Source organism: Gossypium raimondii, chromosome 8 (genome assembly GCF_025698545.1).
Source record: "Gossypium raimondii isolate GPD5lz chromosome 8, ASM2569854v1, whole genome shotgun sequence".
NCBI classification, from domain to species: domain Eukaryota; kingdom Viridiplantae; phylum Streptophyta; class Magnoliopsida; order Malvales; family Malvaceae; genus Gossypium; species Gossypium raimondii.
In genome coordinates this window covers 34024468-34038770 of record NC_068572.1, presented here as the reverse complement: position 1 = coordinate 34038770, position 14303 = coordinate 34024468, and the positions used below count along the sequence as shown (strand labels likewise).

General features: G+C 33.9%; 1 long non-coding RNA gene across 1 annotated transcript; it reads left to right on the top strand.

Annotated features, from left to right (window-relative positions):
* The first annotated feature begins 4105 nt into the window (after positions 1 to 4105).
* On the top strand, positions 4106 to 5478 carry LOC105791280 (uncharacterized). Its single transcript, XR_001132889.2, has 2 exons — positions 4106 to 4180; positions 5182 to 5478. It is a non-coding gene; the product is annotated as an uncharacterized LOC105791280 (long non-coding RNA).
* Positions 5479 to 14303: the final 8825 nt, after the last annotated feature.

The following is a 14303-nucleotide window of genomic DNA, read 5'->3' as shown; positions in this document are numbered from 1 at the left end:
ATTGATTATTGAAAGTAAAAGATATTGTTACATGAAATGTCGTGAAATCTAATATAAAAGCGTTGTGTGAAATGTCTAATAAGAATTATTAGTGAGTTATGAAAGATTATTAAATATGGAGACAAGTTAGGTACATGTGTTATTTAGAGTGAAATATATAATTATATTAAAATTGTTACAAGGATTAAATTATGAAAGGCGTAAAAGTGATGTGTGTGTATTATATGGTTTGCCCAAGTAGACGAGATAAGAACTATTGGGATATAGGTGGCATGCCATTAAGGAAATTTTAGTGTGCTTACCATCTTCCACTTTAGCACTTACTGTTTCGCACTTCGGTGCTTACTATTCTATAAGTGCACTTTAGTGCACTTCTGTACCAATTTTGTATATCCTAAGTGTTCTTTTTAGTCTACTGGGCATCTGTTAAAAAGGTTCATGACATTCCTTGTTTAAAGGTAAATTTTTTCTCTGTTAAATGTTAGAGTAATGTGTCAGCTAAATGAAGAAATGAGAAAATAAAATGTATTGAAATGAGATTAAATTATAAAATGAAAAAATTAGCAATAGATAAAAATATGTGATAAGGGAATGGCAAGTTTAAAGTTAATTATGAATACAAGTTCTGAATAATATTAGTTTAACAATTAAAATATCGTAATTGTTAAATGAATTAGTAAAAAAATTAAAGGTATTAAAAGGATTAAATTGAAAAGTTACAACAATTTACAAGAAAATATTGATAAGTAAAGAATGTAGTGAAAGATACAAGAATACAAGAATTTTATAGTTCAAACTACAATTGTTGTCTAAATTGTGGTAATTAAGGATTAAATCGAGAATATTGAGAAAATTATGTTTGAAATAATAATAAAAGGGAAGTGTGTAAAAACTTGATATGTGAATATAGATATTGCAATGAATTAACGGTTTAAAATGCTAAGTGATAATGAAGTTGAATGAAAGGTGAATTTAGAATGGTATTATAACAAATATTGGATTTCGTGACAAAAAAAGATTAAAATTGAATTATGGTAAAAGATGAATGATTGGGGAATTTATTTGATCATCGGAAATATAGTTCATTAAATGATTAATAAGAAATTAAGTTATGTGATAAAAATATTAATTAAATTTCTTGTTCAACTTACTAATAAGTTAGCAATAGCTTAACATATATTTTATACGCATGGGTAAAGAGAAGCAAGTAAAAGACATTGTGGATAGGCCGCATCTCATCACATTAGTACACCCGTGGACCCATGAAAAGGGTAAAATTTTAATTTCTATTTTTCAGTAAATGGCATGTACCTAGGTGAGTATTTACACAAAAAAAATGTCAAAGGACTAAAATGTGAAGTGTGAAACTTATTTAATTTATATGAAATATTATATATAGCTATATGAGTTGCATGTTAGGGATAAGGAAGGGAAAATTGAAAACGCAAAGTAGATATATGAATTGATATAGTTTTAAATAGTCAAGCAAACAGGGTTAAATTGACAAAACGTGAAGGGCTAAATAAGCAAATTAACCCTAACTGAAAAGAAATCATAGAATGACATTTTGGTATCGATACCAAGGGTAAAGTATCAACCAGTCGGTATTTGCAAATCCTCTATCAAGTCTTTCTCTAATATTAGTCTCCAAATGGCATTCAACTAAGACTACCCGAAAATCCTGCATACGCCCTTCATCCCTACGGAAGCCTCCTACCTTCTTAAAAGAATATAGGATTTAGTTAAAATCGCCACAAACCATCCATGGTACAACCTGATTCCTTCCTAATGATCGCAAATGATCCCAATTTTCTGCTCTAGAATGAACCTTCGAGGCACCATAAAACTCTGTCATCCGCCATCTTGGACTATCCACCCCTTCCTAAATCTCGACATCAATATGATCCTTTGAAAAACTTCTAAGCTTAATAGAACTTCTTTCATTCCAACCAAGGCTAAGACCTCTATGAGTACCATCATTTGATACATCGATACCATTTTAAAATCCATTTCATTTGAGAATTTTCTCTATCTGCTTTGAATTTAGTTTTGTCTCTATAAAAATGATAATTTGGGGATGGTAGATTTTCAGCAGATGTTGAAGTCTTCGAACATCCTTTGGGTTCCCCAAACCACAAACATTCTAACATAAAATTTTCATTGCGTTTGATCGGCTTGCCTACTAGTAGTCGTCGATATCCTTTGAAGATGAGCTTGACCACGCTCATCAGTGGTCTCCAAAAAACTTATAGAATCAAAAATGTTGGAACCTGATTTATCATATCGAAGTATTTTCTTTCCATCAATGCTTTCTGTTAGGCTATCCTCCAAGTCATGCTCCATAGCATCTTTACCCGACCCACTAAAGGATCCCGCCTCTTTCCAATCTATTGGATTCAGACTTCCTTCCAAATTAAAACCCAAGACAGGATTAAATATTCTGTCATGATTTTTGCCTTTGACCATCCCATAAATTCCTCCTCAATTCTTGCTTCCCAAAATTAGCTCCCAAAAAACTCTGCACTGTCATCATCACAAAGCATAACACTAGTTATAGTGGTGTCCTTCCTCGGTGGTGCCTTCAGCGACAAATCCCACTCTAGCTCCACCTCCTTCATGCCATGACTGAGTCTGATGGGACAGAAGTTATCCCCATGCTCAAGACATCCACATAAAAAAATAAAAAGTGTTAACCTCTCATATCAAAATTTTGAATCAATAAATTTTGAATAAGAAATCATAATTTTCTTTCGCCGCTTTAGTGGTATTCGTACATCCAATTGAACACGAATTCGCAGAAAATTCTTAAAACCTCGATTAAGTTGTTTGGCATCATACTCCAAGAACATTCTGAGGAAATTTCCAAATTATTTGCAACATTCTTAGAGAAATATCCCGAAGGGGATCATGCAATTGAACCCAAAAGAAAAAACTAAAGGTACTTGCATTGGATCTTCGTCTTCCTTGAACCGATGAATCACTCAATCAACATCGAGTTCAAGGGGGTGCCAGAGGTTTGCCATCGTGTTCCGCTTTGCTGGAAAATGACCAACGCTCGCCGTAAGAAAACATCCAACCAAGCAGAACTTATACACCGATTTTTGAGATTCGGATCCGTTAGGAAACTTCCATGTCTCCTCTTCACCGTCTTCAATATTTAGACCAGCAATTTCCTTCTCCATGGATCAAAATAAGAGTCGAACAGAAGCAAAATACTCAAAATAAAGCAGGAAAGCAAAGATAAAATCAGAAAAACATAAACAGAGAACATATAAAATGTGCCATTATGAGTGGACAAAACAGAGAGAAAGCGTGTCACTATGAACAGACTCGCATTAATTCTTACATTTCTAACGACTCTAGGAAGTGCAAAACTATAAAATGATATTTTTATAATAAATTTATTGACATAAAACACAATAATAATAAAGAACTAAGTTTAGCTTTTCTTTTATATAATTGATTTATTACCATAATAAACAAAAATAATTAGTTTAGTAATGAAAAGGCCAAAGAGGGTATTGTCTTATTAAACACCATTTATAACTTATTATTTACAAAATTGAAACCAAATATTTTATAAAAACATTATTTTAATATTTTCTTCTCTAATCAAAATTAATTTTGATAATTAAAAGATAAATATCTTTTATGGTTTCCTTATTTTGTAAACAAATAAAAGATAGAAATATAGGCAATCAATTAACACGTTTTTTCGTTACTATTCACATAAAAAACTTAGAAATTTAAAAGAAGTAAATTTTAAATCAGTACTCAATAGTACTATGAGAAATGAGCTGGTTGATTTTTGTCTTTTTGTTCTAATATATTTTTTCATCCAGATTTTCCTAAGCCATCCGAGGAAGTTTTCTACTTTGATTTTCTCTGTCAAATATGGCTTTGAGATTAGTACTAAATAAAATAATATATTTTAAGTAGTGAATTGAAAAATTAAATTAATATGATATTGAATGTTGAAGGGTTTTTTGAGGTAACTTAAAACTTTGGGTCACATGATAAAATTCAACAGCTTATTTATAACTCTCAAGCATCAAAACTTGTATCTTTTGATAAAAAAGCATCTCAATTTAGATAAAGCAACATACCACAATTGTCTCTCATTCTAGATCGAGCAAGCTCGTGCCCATCCCAAAATTCCAATTATCCTCATAAAACTCAGGTAAAATTGGTTTCCATCATACCTTATATTCTTTCAACTTTGATTTACTCTTTGTTTCTTCATGCATTCAATCTATTTATAAGCATGAAGGAAATATTGGAATAGTGGTTAAAGTAGAGATTAAATGTATAAATTAAGGCTAGTAATTAAAAGGGAGAGTTATTAGAACAAGGGTAAAATAGGAAAGGACATAAAGGGTAAATAGTCCATTTTTAAAAGAAAATTTTGTTGGCTATAAAAAGCCACCAGCGTCCAGTTTTTTTAGTTTTGTTTCCTCCCAACTTTCTTTCGTTTTAAAATTTAGTTAGATCTAGTATTCCAATTTTTCTCTCAAATTTCTGCATTTCTTTAGATTTCTTGGCATCAATACACCCCCTATCCTTTCAAATTTTCAAGAAAACCATTATTTCTTCTCTAATTTCTCACCTAAACTTAGCTCGTTTTTGCTCAATTCGTACAAATTCATGGAGGTTTTTAAGTTAAAGATAAATCTATTATTTTCTTATGTATTAATTTTTATTATATTTTTAAATTTGAATTTTTATAGATCTAAGCAAGAAAATTAGAGATCAATGGTTTTAAAGCTATCTTTTGTATAAAATGATGAATCTCATAATAAAGTGCTAAGAGATGTTTTTAAAATGATTTGTAGTATATTTTGATGAGATTAAGAGGTTTACAAATTCAATTTATCAAAATCTTTAAGTAATTGCGTGAAGTAAATGGTTTTCTTTTGAGAATGAGGAAGAACATTTTTTGAAAAATTATTAATTAAAGAAATTGAGCAAAGTTAGAGATTTGGATCTGTAATTAAACTTCAATTAGGGGTTTAGGAGGTAGAAATTAATGATTTAATTAAGCTAAAAAGAATAAATTAAGTGAAATAGATTGTACGAAATAAGCCGGATTAATATGTGTAAGTGGAGTGTCGTTGTATGAACACAAAGAGATAAGTTAGATTATTTTTGAATGCTTAGTAATATGTATATTTTTGTTCGAAGTTGAAAGCGTTGGTGGAACCTCAACAAATCGCGACAAAGACAAGCAAAAAGTTGTCTAGTTCGACGAGTAAAAGTGAGCTACAGGTAAGTGCATTTGTATGTTGTGTTTTAGCATGTAAACTTTGGCTTTTCCTTGTGCAAATCATTGAATTCTTTCTTGAATTTTTGGATATGCATGTTGTGCAAAGTTGAAGGTGCCAAATATGTGTGAGTGAATTGTGCATTAAAGGTTGAATGTGTGAACATTGGGAGCTATTGAACTAAATAAGTATGTATATAGGATATATATATATATGTGTGTGTGTAAATAAGTATGTATGTATACACAATATTTATGCAAAGCTGGTCTTGTTATTGTTGCCTAAATTGACCTAAGTGGTTGGAGTATTAACTGTTGCGTGTGTGGATGAACAAACATTAAAATTTGGCTGAAGAAATAAAAGGTAAGTATGTATATATATTTAGGGGTTTGGTGTTATATAATATATATGTTTATAGACTAATGTATGCTAAAATTTAATGTGACAAATGTCATTAAATAAGTATGTATATATATGTATATATATTCGTATATGGTTATGTAATAATTGTGAATGGATATGAAAAGATAAATAATATAATGCACACTTTTATAACATGTAAATTTTATTGGTAATGCATAATTATGTGTGTCACGGGCCGCAGTTTAAAGCTCGTGACCGTCGCACCAAATGTATCCCATATAGGTCTATCGTTTAAATGAGGATCATTTGGCCCACGAGAACAAGCTCGATTCAATAAATTATTGTAGAAGCCTGTCAGATTAAAGTCTGGGTGGCCCAATTATGCTGATTTGGAAAGATAAGCTCCCTTGGTAAATAGGGAAACTAATCTTAAAAGATTGAGGGGAAGCATATCTTACAAGATTAGATTGGATTTAATTATGTAAATTGATTATGTAATCTTCTAAATCCCTAGATTTAAGGGATAGGCTAATCTCGTTCGTCGATGTAACTTGATCTAGATCGTCGATTTTGGAGGAGCTCAACTATAAATAGAGAGTTTCCTCCTCACTTGTAACTCACTTCATTCTTTCATTATTTCTTATATTCTTTGAGAGAAAGTAATATAGTTGAGAGCATTTACTCAAACACCTCTCATGCATATTTTTTTGTGGCTTTTTGTTTTCTTTAGCTTGCTTTTGGCATAATTGTTTCTGCTATATAAATTGGTGCCTTGGAGGAATTCTAATTAAATCCACAATTGTGGTGATTTTGCTAACTTAAGCGTGTTTGCATAGAAAGGATAGTCTAAGGCTTCACGGAACGCGAGACAAAAGTTCTAGCCCCGTGACAAGTAGTATCCAAGCTTTGGTTAAGTAGGCATTGATAGGATGTTGAAAGAAGATTTTGATCAAAAGTTGGCCAGAAAATCAATCCTTTTGAAGGATATGTTGTCGGTAGTAGAGGAACGTGTGGATAAACTCAAGGAGTCCTTGGAGGATGTAAAGGAGTCACTCGATGTGGTCGAGGTTGCATAGATGACTAGAAGGAGCAGTCTAGAGACTATGTGAAGTTGTCTCTCAATTCCACTATGGATAAGTGATGGTCACTAAACTAACTATAATTACGAAAAAGGCAAGCGCACCTATCAAACAATAATATAGCTATAGTGAGTAGGGAATATCGTGTCCACAAGGACTAAAAGTACTAGTAATTATCATTTTCCTATTATTTAGCCGACAAATTGAAGTGATTATGTTTAATCTAAAATTATTAAACTAATTTATTTAAAAACGCAACAAAGAATAAATCAAGGAAATAATCGAATAATAACCAATGAGATAGACAATACCTAGGAAAGAATCCACCTAGACTTCACCTATTATTATGAATCTGAATTAAACGATTTCTTCACTTGTGTCTTGATCCATAGAAATCCCTAAATTATGTTAATATCTCTTTCGAGAGTAAGAACAACTAACTCTAGGTTGATTAAATTAATTGAAATATCTTTTTAATTAAAAACTCTATTGTCGCATTAACTCGATCTATGGATTCCCCTATTAGATTTGAATCTAATCTGGTACATTTATATCACCCTATTTCTAGGATTGCATGCAACTCCACTCAATTATGCTAAATCTACTCTTAAACATAGACTTTTCCTCCACTAAAATAAGCACATTAAACATGAATTAATATCCCGGAAATATTAAAACAAGAAATAAGCATACATAATTGAGAATAAGAATCAAATATTTATCATGTAAATTAGAAATCAAATAATAAGATTCATCATAGGTTTCTTCTTTCCTAGGTATTTAGGGAATTTAGTTCATAATCTTGAATGAAAACATCTCAAAGTCAAAATAACCACAAGACATAAGAAACTTAATAAAACTTCAAAAGAAATTAAAAGGAGATCTTCGATCTTGATGGAGATCCACTTCCGAGTTGATTCCGATGGTGTTCTTCGAGTGTTTTCTTCGATCTTCTCTGATTGCCCCCTTCTCTATTCTTCTAATTGGGTTTTTCTATGTATTTGGGAAGCAGAGTGAGAAATTTACACGGGCTGGCACATGGGCATGTTCCTAGCCCGTGTGGATCCGGAAAGCATCTCTTTTTGTTTGATTTTGGCTCGTTTTTCGCTCCTTTTGCTCTCAAATGCTCTCCTAAGTATAAAAACATGAATTTAATGGATTAGGTGCATCAAATTCACTAATTTTCATAATCAATCATCCAAAAATGCATTAATAATGATATTAAAATATGTTACTTTTATAGCTTATCAAATATCCCCACACTTAAACGTTTGCTTGTCCTCAAGCAAAATCCTCAACTCTCATTAAAATTAATCTTTCTCAACTTATAAATCTCATTAATAATGTCTCAAAATAATTCACAAATAATCATGCATTGGCAGTTCAACTAAAAGAGCACTAAAGACTCAAACAATCTAAGTCGAAAATTTTTAAAGTACGAAAACATAGGTATTTCCCCTTTATCTAAGTAATTACCTTTAATTCAAAATCAACAAGAATTGACTTCCTCACTAAAGATTCACTCAAATCACTCAAAGTGTTTAAGGTTCAAGAATAAACACTCAATAGTCAAACAAGAAAAGTCATTACCATAAACTTGCATGAAAATCAAATCTCCACCATTATAAAATAATATGATACACAAATCAAAAGGTCTTTAAGAGGTTATAGTGGGGTTTAGGTTAAGGGTGTGGAGAAAGGCTGAAAAAGTTGGTTAAAATCGAAATCGAATTGATAAATTACCAAATTGGAAAAATAAACAAATGCTGAATTAAGAACTATTCAAGAATAATAAAATGAGCTTCTTTTCAAAATTTGAATTTAACTGTTCAAGCTCAATCAATAAGACTAAATAATAATCAATAATTTTTATATCTTTTCTTTTTAAAACAATAAGAAATAATTCAGCGAACCAAACAAAAGAGTATAGTTTAGACAACTAATCAAATCAAATCTCGACAGAAAAGGAGTCAATAAAACGGGAAAAAGTCTCAACAAAAAATTGAGTTATGGGTTAACATTAATGGGAAAATCAAGAAACGGTGTGTTAGGCTCAACAGGGTTCACTAAGGGTTACAAACGAAGGTAGGCATTTTATGGGATAAGTGGGTTAAACCTAAATGCCTTTATCATCTCAGCATATCAAATCAAAGGTATGGTCTTGACATGTATAATCGAAGCAAGTTCAAGAATAACAAATCAAATTGAGACACTCATAACCAATAATAAAATGAGCAAGAAAAATGTATGCTTTAAAGGCTCAAAATCTCACAAAAAATCATGGTTTTTGATGTCAAACTTGCAAATTTAAAACTTTAAGATAATACCTCAATTCAGGGAAACAACCTAAAATTTTTAATTCTAAAAATAAACTTATCATGTTTGATTTTCTCATGTCTTAAAGTTTAAATCAACCAATGCACAAATATCTATAAATTAACATAAAAACATCAACAAAAATTCCAAATCGACAAAAGTTTATTCTAATGGAAGTATGAGACAATTACTTAAATACAAGACATAATTCGAGATTTTCCAATAATTATATAAATAACCTCCCGCACTTATGATGTACAATGTCCTCAATGCACAAACAAATATAATCACAGTATAAGTAGAATATCATAAGAGGGAGAAAATTGAAACTGCCTTGAATATTGGATGAAATTGTCAGAATGTTGAAAAGCGGAAGTGTAGTCAAATCTAAATGTAGTGCATAATTTCAAGCAAACTAGTAAGAAAATAAACACAAAGAATAAAGAATATTAAGGGGTTATAACTTGATTCAAAATGACCATAAAAATATAGTTCAAAAGATAATAATTAAAAGAAGTACAAGAAAATAAAAATGAAACAAAACAACTAAAGATAAAAATAAACATAAAAATTAAAATTAAAATTAAAATTAAAAAGAAAACAAATAAAATCAATGATCCTGCGTTGAAAAAGAGATATGGAGGTGTTGACAGATTTGCTGCAAAGTCGCGTCAATACTGTCAAATCTCTAAAAGTAGTGCCGCTCGAAGCGAGTGAATTGCTCGGAGAGGTCCTCTAATGTAATAGCAGAAGAAGCAGGACGATGACTCGAAGGTGGATGATGAGGGGGATCCTCGTGATGGAAAGGGACATCATCAGCGAAGTCCTCGGGTTCAGTCTAAGGATCAGGTTGAAATAATCGATACTAGGGAGGATCCACTCAACAAAGCCGCTCGATCATCCGCATATGTGTCATGCTCGATAGTTCTTGCGGGGACATCTGGCCGACGAGTGTGAGTGAAGAAGACTGCTACGGTATGTCGAGGAGACCAAAGTGTTGAGCGAGTCGAGTCACATAAGGGCCTAAATAGAAAAGACCCTTCCTGCTACGCTCTGCCTGATGGTGAAAGGCTAGAGCGATGAAATAGGCTAGATAAAAAATACGCCCCGTGGTCATGCTCTATAGAAAATATGTATCGGTTAGTACCATTGACTCTGGTGCTCTTCCTCCTACCGGTCAGTGCATGGACCAGGATGGCATGAATATATCTCAATGCCGAGGGGAGAGAAGTCGTCTTCGAGCGACTCATGTCATAAGGTCTCGTACTCGCCATAAGGTCGACCCAACAAAGTGATGGTGAGTAGTGTATGTGCCGGTATAATCGGAGAAAGTTCTTGGCACTCTTGAGCTCTATCGTGTAAAGTCCTAATGCCGCTCCAAACTTGGAAACAATATGCCGTGCTGTGGTGTTGAGTCTAAAGGTGATGGTGCCAGGCTCGTCATGGGACGACATCACCTGCTGAAGGTAAATGTGGAACAAAACTCCAAAGTAAGCTCCATATAGGTGGGCTCGATGATGGAAAAGAACTCGTGAAAATCGTAAGAACGATCGACGCTTTTCAATGAAGCGCCGAGGAGAAGGTTGCGCCGAGTCTTCTTCTCGGTTTAACGGTGAACTTAGATTTACTACGAGTGTTTGTCATGGTGTCCCTGCAATAAAATAAAATGACCAAATATTAATTCCAATATTCATCACGAATCGACATAGTTGAGTGGTTTAAATAATCACAAAACGAGCAGTGAATCTAATCAAAAATCAAAATCATAAAGTCAAAATACTAGAATAAGTATAAAAATAAGACTAAAGAATAAAAATAAAATAATAGAAATAAAGGAATGTAATAAATAAATAAATAAAATGGTAGATTATGGCAAGGCATCAAAACAGAGGTAAAATAATATATCAACTAATAAAAATAGAAGTTAGGAACAGAATAACAATAAACAAATAAAAAACATAATAAGAAAATTAAGGAAAATAAATGTAATAAAGATGATAAAAGAAAAATAAATAAGAATAACAAATAAAGAAAGTAATAAAAATAAAATAAAATAAAATAATAAAAAAGAATGGTAAATGGAGGTTGACCGACAGCAGCGATTATGGGCGAAGATGCGCGATGGTCGGGTCACGGCGTGGGGAGGATTCGGCTGGTATGGACGGAGGTTAGGTGGTGACACAGTTGGGGGTGTGTTTATGCGACACAGAAGAGGGGGAAACGGTGGTGGAATGGGGCTGGTCGTGCATGGTTTGGCGAGGATGAAAAGAGGTTGATTGCGCGAAGGGGTGGGTCGACAAGGTATGGCTCGGTGGAAGGCCAAGAAAAGGGGAGGGAAAAGGATAGAATGCATGATTCAGGGGCGGTGGGGAAATAAAAAGAGTGACGAGAAGAGGGAGGCTCGAAAGGGTGGTGGCTCAAAGGGGTTGGGAGAGTATGGAAGAGGGTTGGTGGTGCAAGGGTGGCGGTGGCCGGAATGGAGGGGGGATGAATTGAAGAAGACAAAAATGAAAAGAAATAAATTAGGGTTTTTTTTTGGGTTAAATAGGGGGCACGGTCGTGTAAAGGCCAATGTTGGGCCACACGGATGTGTTACACGCTCATGTGGGGCTTTACTAGCCCATGTGCGATAAAAATTTTCAACCCAGTCTTTGCACGGCCTCGGACACGCCCGTTTGTCCAGCCTATGTAGCGTACATGGCCCTGTGTCCAGGTAATGTGTGATCTCCTTCGCTTCTCCCACGCCCGTGTGGCTCGACCATGTCTTGCACACAGTTGTGTCTCTTGCTCGTGTAACTCTCTGACTTGATTTAAAAATGAAAAAAATTAGTTCCAGGTTTCACACGGCAGTGTAGACTATTTTAGGCCATGTAACCTTTGAATTTTTGAAAAATTAAGTCCCAGGATCCACACGACCAAGGGCACGCTCGTGTGTCCAGGCCGTACAGGTCACATGGCCATGTCGCTAGGCCGTGTGACTCACTGTCGATTATGTACACGGTCGAGGACACGTCTATTTGTCCAGGCCATGTGTGTTACACAACCATGTCGTCAGGTCGTGTGACGCACTATTGATTACCCCATTTCGTACACGGCCTAGGACACGTTTGTGTGTCCAGGTCGTGTGGGTAAAAAACACACCTTCTTTTTAGATTTTAAAAATTGATTAGTTTTAAAATAGCATGAAATAAAATTAAAATAATTAGCTGAGTTAACACTTAGGTTGCCTCCCGAGAAACACTTATTTAAAGTCTAAACTCGACTTACCTCGTATTCGCACGGTCACGGTGTTTCGCGGAGCCGAAGCTCTTCTTTCTCGTTATCAATTCTATTATCAAAATAAGGTTTAAGTCGAGTATTATTTACCTTAAATGTGCCAAATTCAAAATGAGTTATCTCGACTATACCGTATGGGAAGATATTCAGTACCGTAAAGGGACTTGATCTGTTTGCATCAAGCTACGAAGTTGCAATTCAAAGATCCGTTTTATCTAGCAGTACCTTGTCCCCAACCTTAAATTGGTTTGTTCCATCCACATGCTCATCATGGCGTCGATTTGGCTATTCAACGTGCTTTTTTAGTTTCTCCTTGACATGTGTCTGCCATTCATCCAGTTCATCTATTTGTAACATTCGTTCTTTATGAGTCGTCCTGTTTCTGTCACATGGACTGAAACGTGGCTCCATTACATTTTTTCGAGAGGTTTCCTGCAAAGAAGGTTGAGCCACATGGTTACTCATACTAACAGAACTTGTAAAATCATCTCGATCACTAGATGTCTTAACAAAATCACGAGCTTAGAGAGTAATTGTTTCATCACCTTCACGAAGTGCTAATTCATCCGTACCAACATCAATTATAGTTCTAGCAGTTGCTAAAAAGAGTCTTTCTAAAATTAAAGGTACTTCATTACCCTCATCCATGCCTAAAACAACAAAATCAACTAGGAATATGAATTTCTCATTTTTTACAAGAACATCTTCAATAATACCCCTAGGAAATCTAATGGTTCTATCTGCTAATTGAATACTCATCCTAGTTTGTTTAGGTTTCCCAATACCTAATTGCTTAAACATTTTATAGGGTATGACATTAATACTAGCCCCTAAATCAGCTAAAGTATTATTAATATTCAAACTACCAATTAAAAAAGGAATAGCAAAACTCCTTGAATCTTTCAATTTGTTGGGTAGTTTATTTTGTAGTATGGTTGAGCAAACCGCATTTAGCTCTACAGTCGACGAATCATCTAACTTCCTTTTGTTTGCCAAAAGCTCCTTAAAAAATTTAACAAAATTGGGCATTTTGCGAAAGAGCTTTAACAAATGGTAAGTTGATATGTAATTTTTTTTAAAGTTTAAGAAATTTACCAAATTGTTCATTCGTGTGGTCTCTCTTCATCGCATTAGGATATGACACACGAGGTTATTCCTTACCAACCAGTTTTTTGCTCTTTCTGGCTTACCTCAACCTATCGTTATTTACCATAATTTCTTGTCTCGGTTCTGGTTTAGATTCAACTAACCCTTCTTCATCTCGCACAGTAATTGCATGAAATTGCTCCCTTGGGTTAATTTCAGTATTGCTAGACAAATTACCTTGTGGTCATTCTAAAATTAACTTAGCAAGTTGACCGATTTGGTTCTCAATCCCTTGAATCGATGCTTGTTGATTTTTAAGTGCTGCTTCAGTGTTTTGAAAGCGGGTTTCTGACACCGGGATAAACTTCATCAACATCTCCTCAAGGTTTGGCTTCTTCTCTTGCTGGCAAGGTTGTTGTTCGAAGCTTGGAGGGGGTTGTACTATCTGACTACCTTGACCACCCCAAGAGAAATTGGGATGGTTCCTCCAACCTACATTATAGGTATTACTATAAGGGTTATTCTGATGCCTAGAATTATTATTCATATAATTGATTTGTTCGTTCTCTGTGCTAGGAGCGAAAGGTAAACATTTTGGGTTAAACATTCCTCCTCTATTTGTTTCGCAATGCATCACTGGATATACCTGCGTAGAAACATATAAATCATCAATTTTCTTATTTAATTGTTCTATCTGATTTAATAACATCGTGATTGCATCTAAGTTAAAAACACCAAGTGCTTTCATCGGTTTCGTGCTCATGACTTGTCATTGATAATTATTTAGAGACATCTCCTCAATAAATTCATAAGCCATTTCAGGTGTTTTATTATTCAGGTTCCATTGGCTGCTGCTTCGATCAATTGCGTAGTTGAGGGATTCAAACCATCCTAGAAGGTTTGAACCTATAGCCATAGAGAT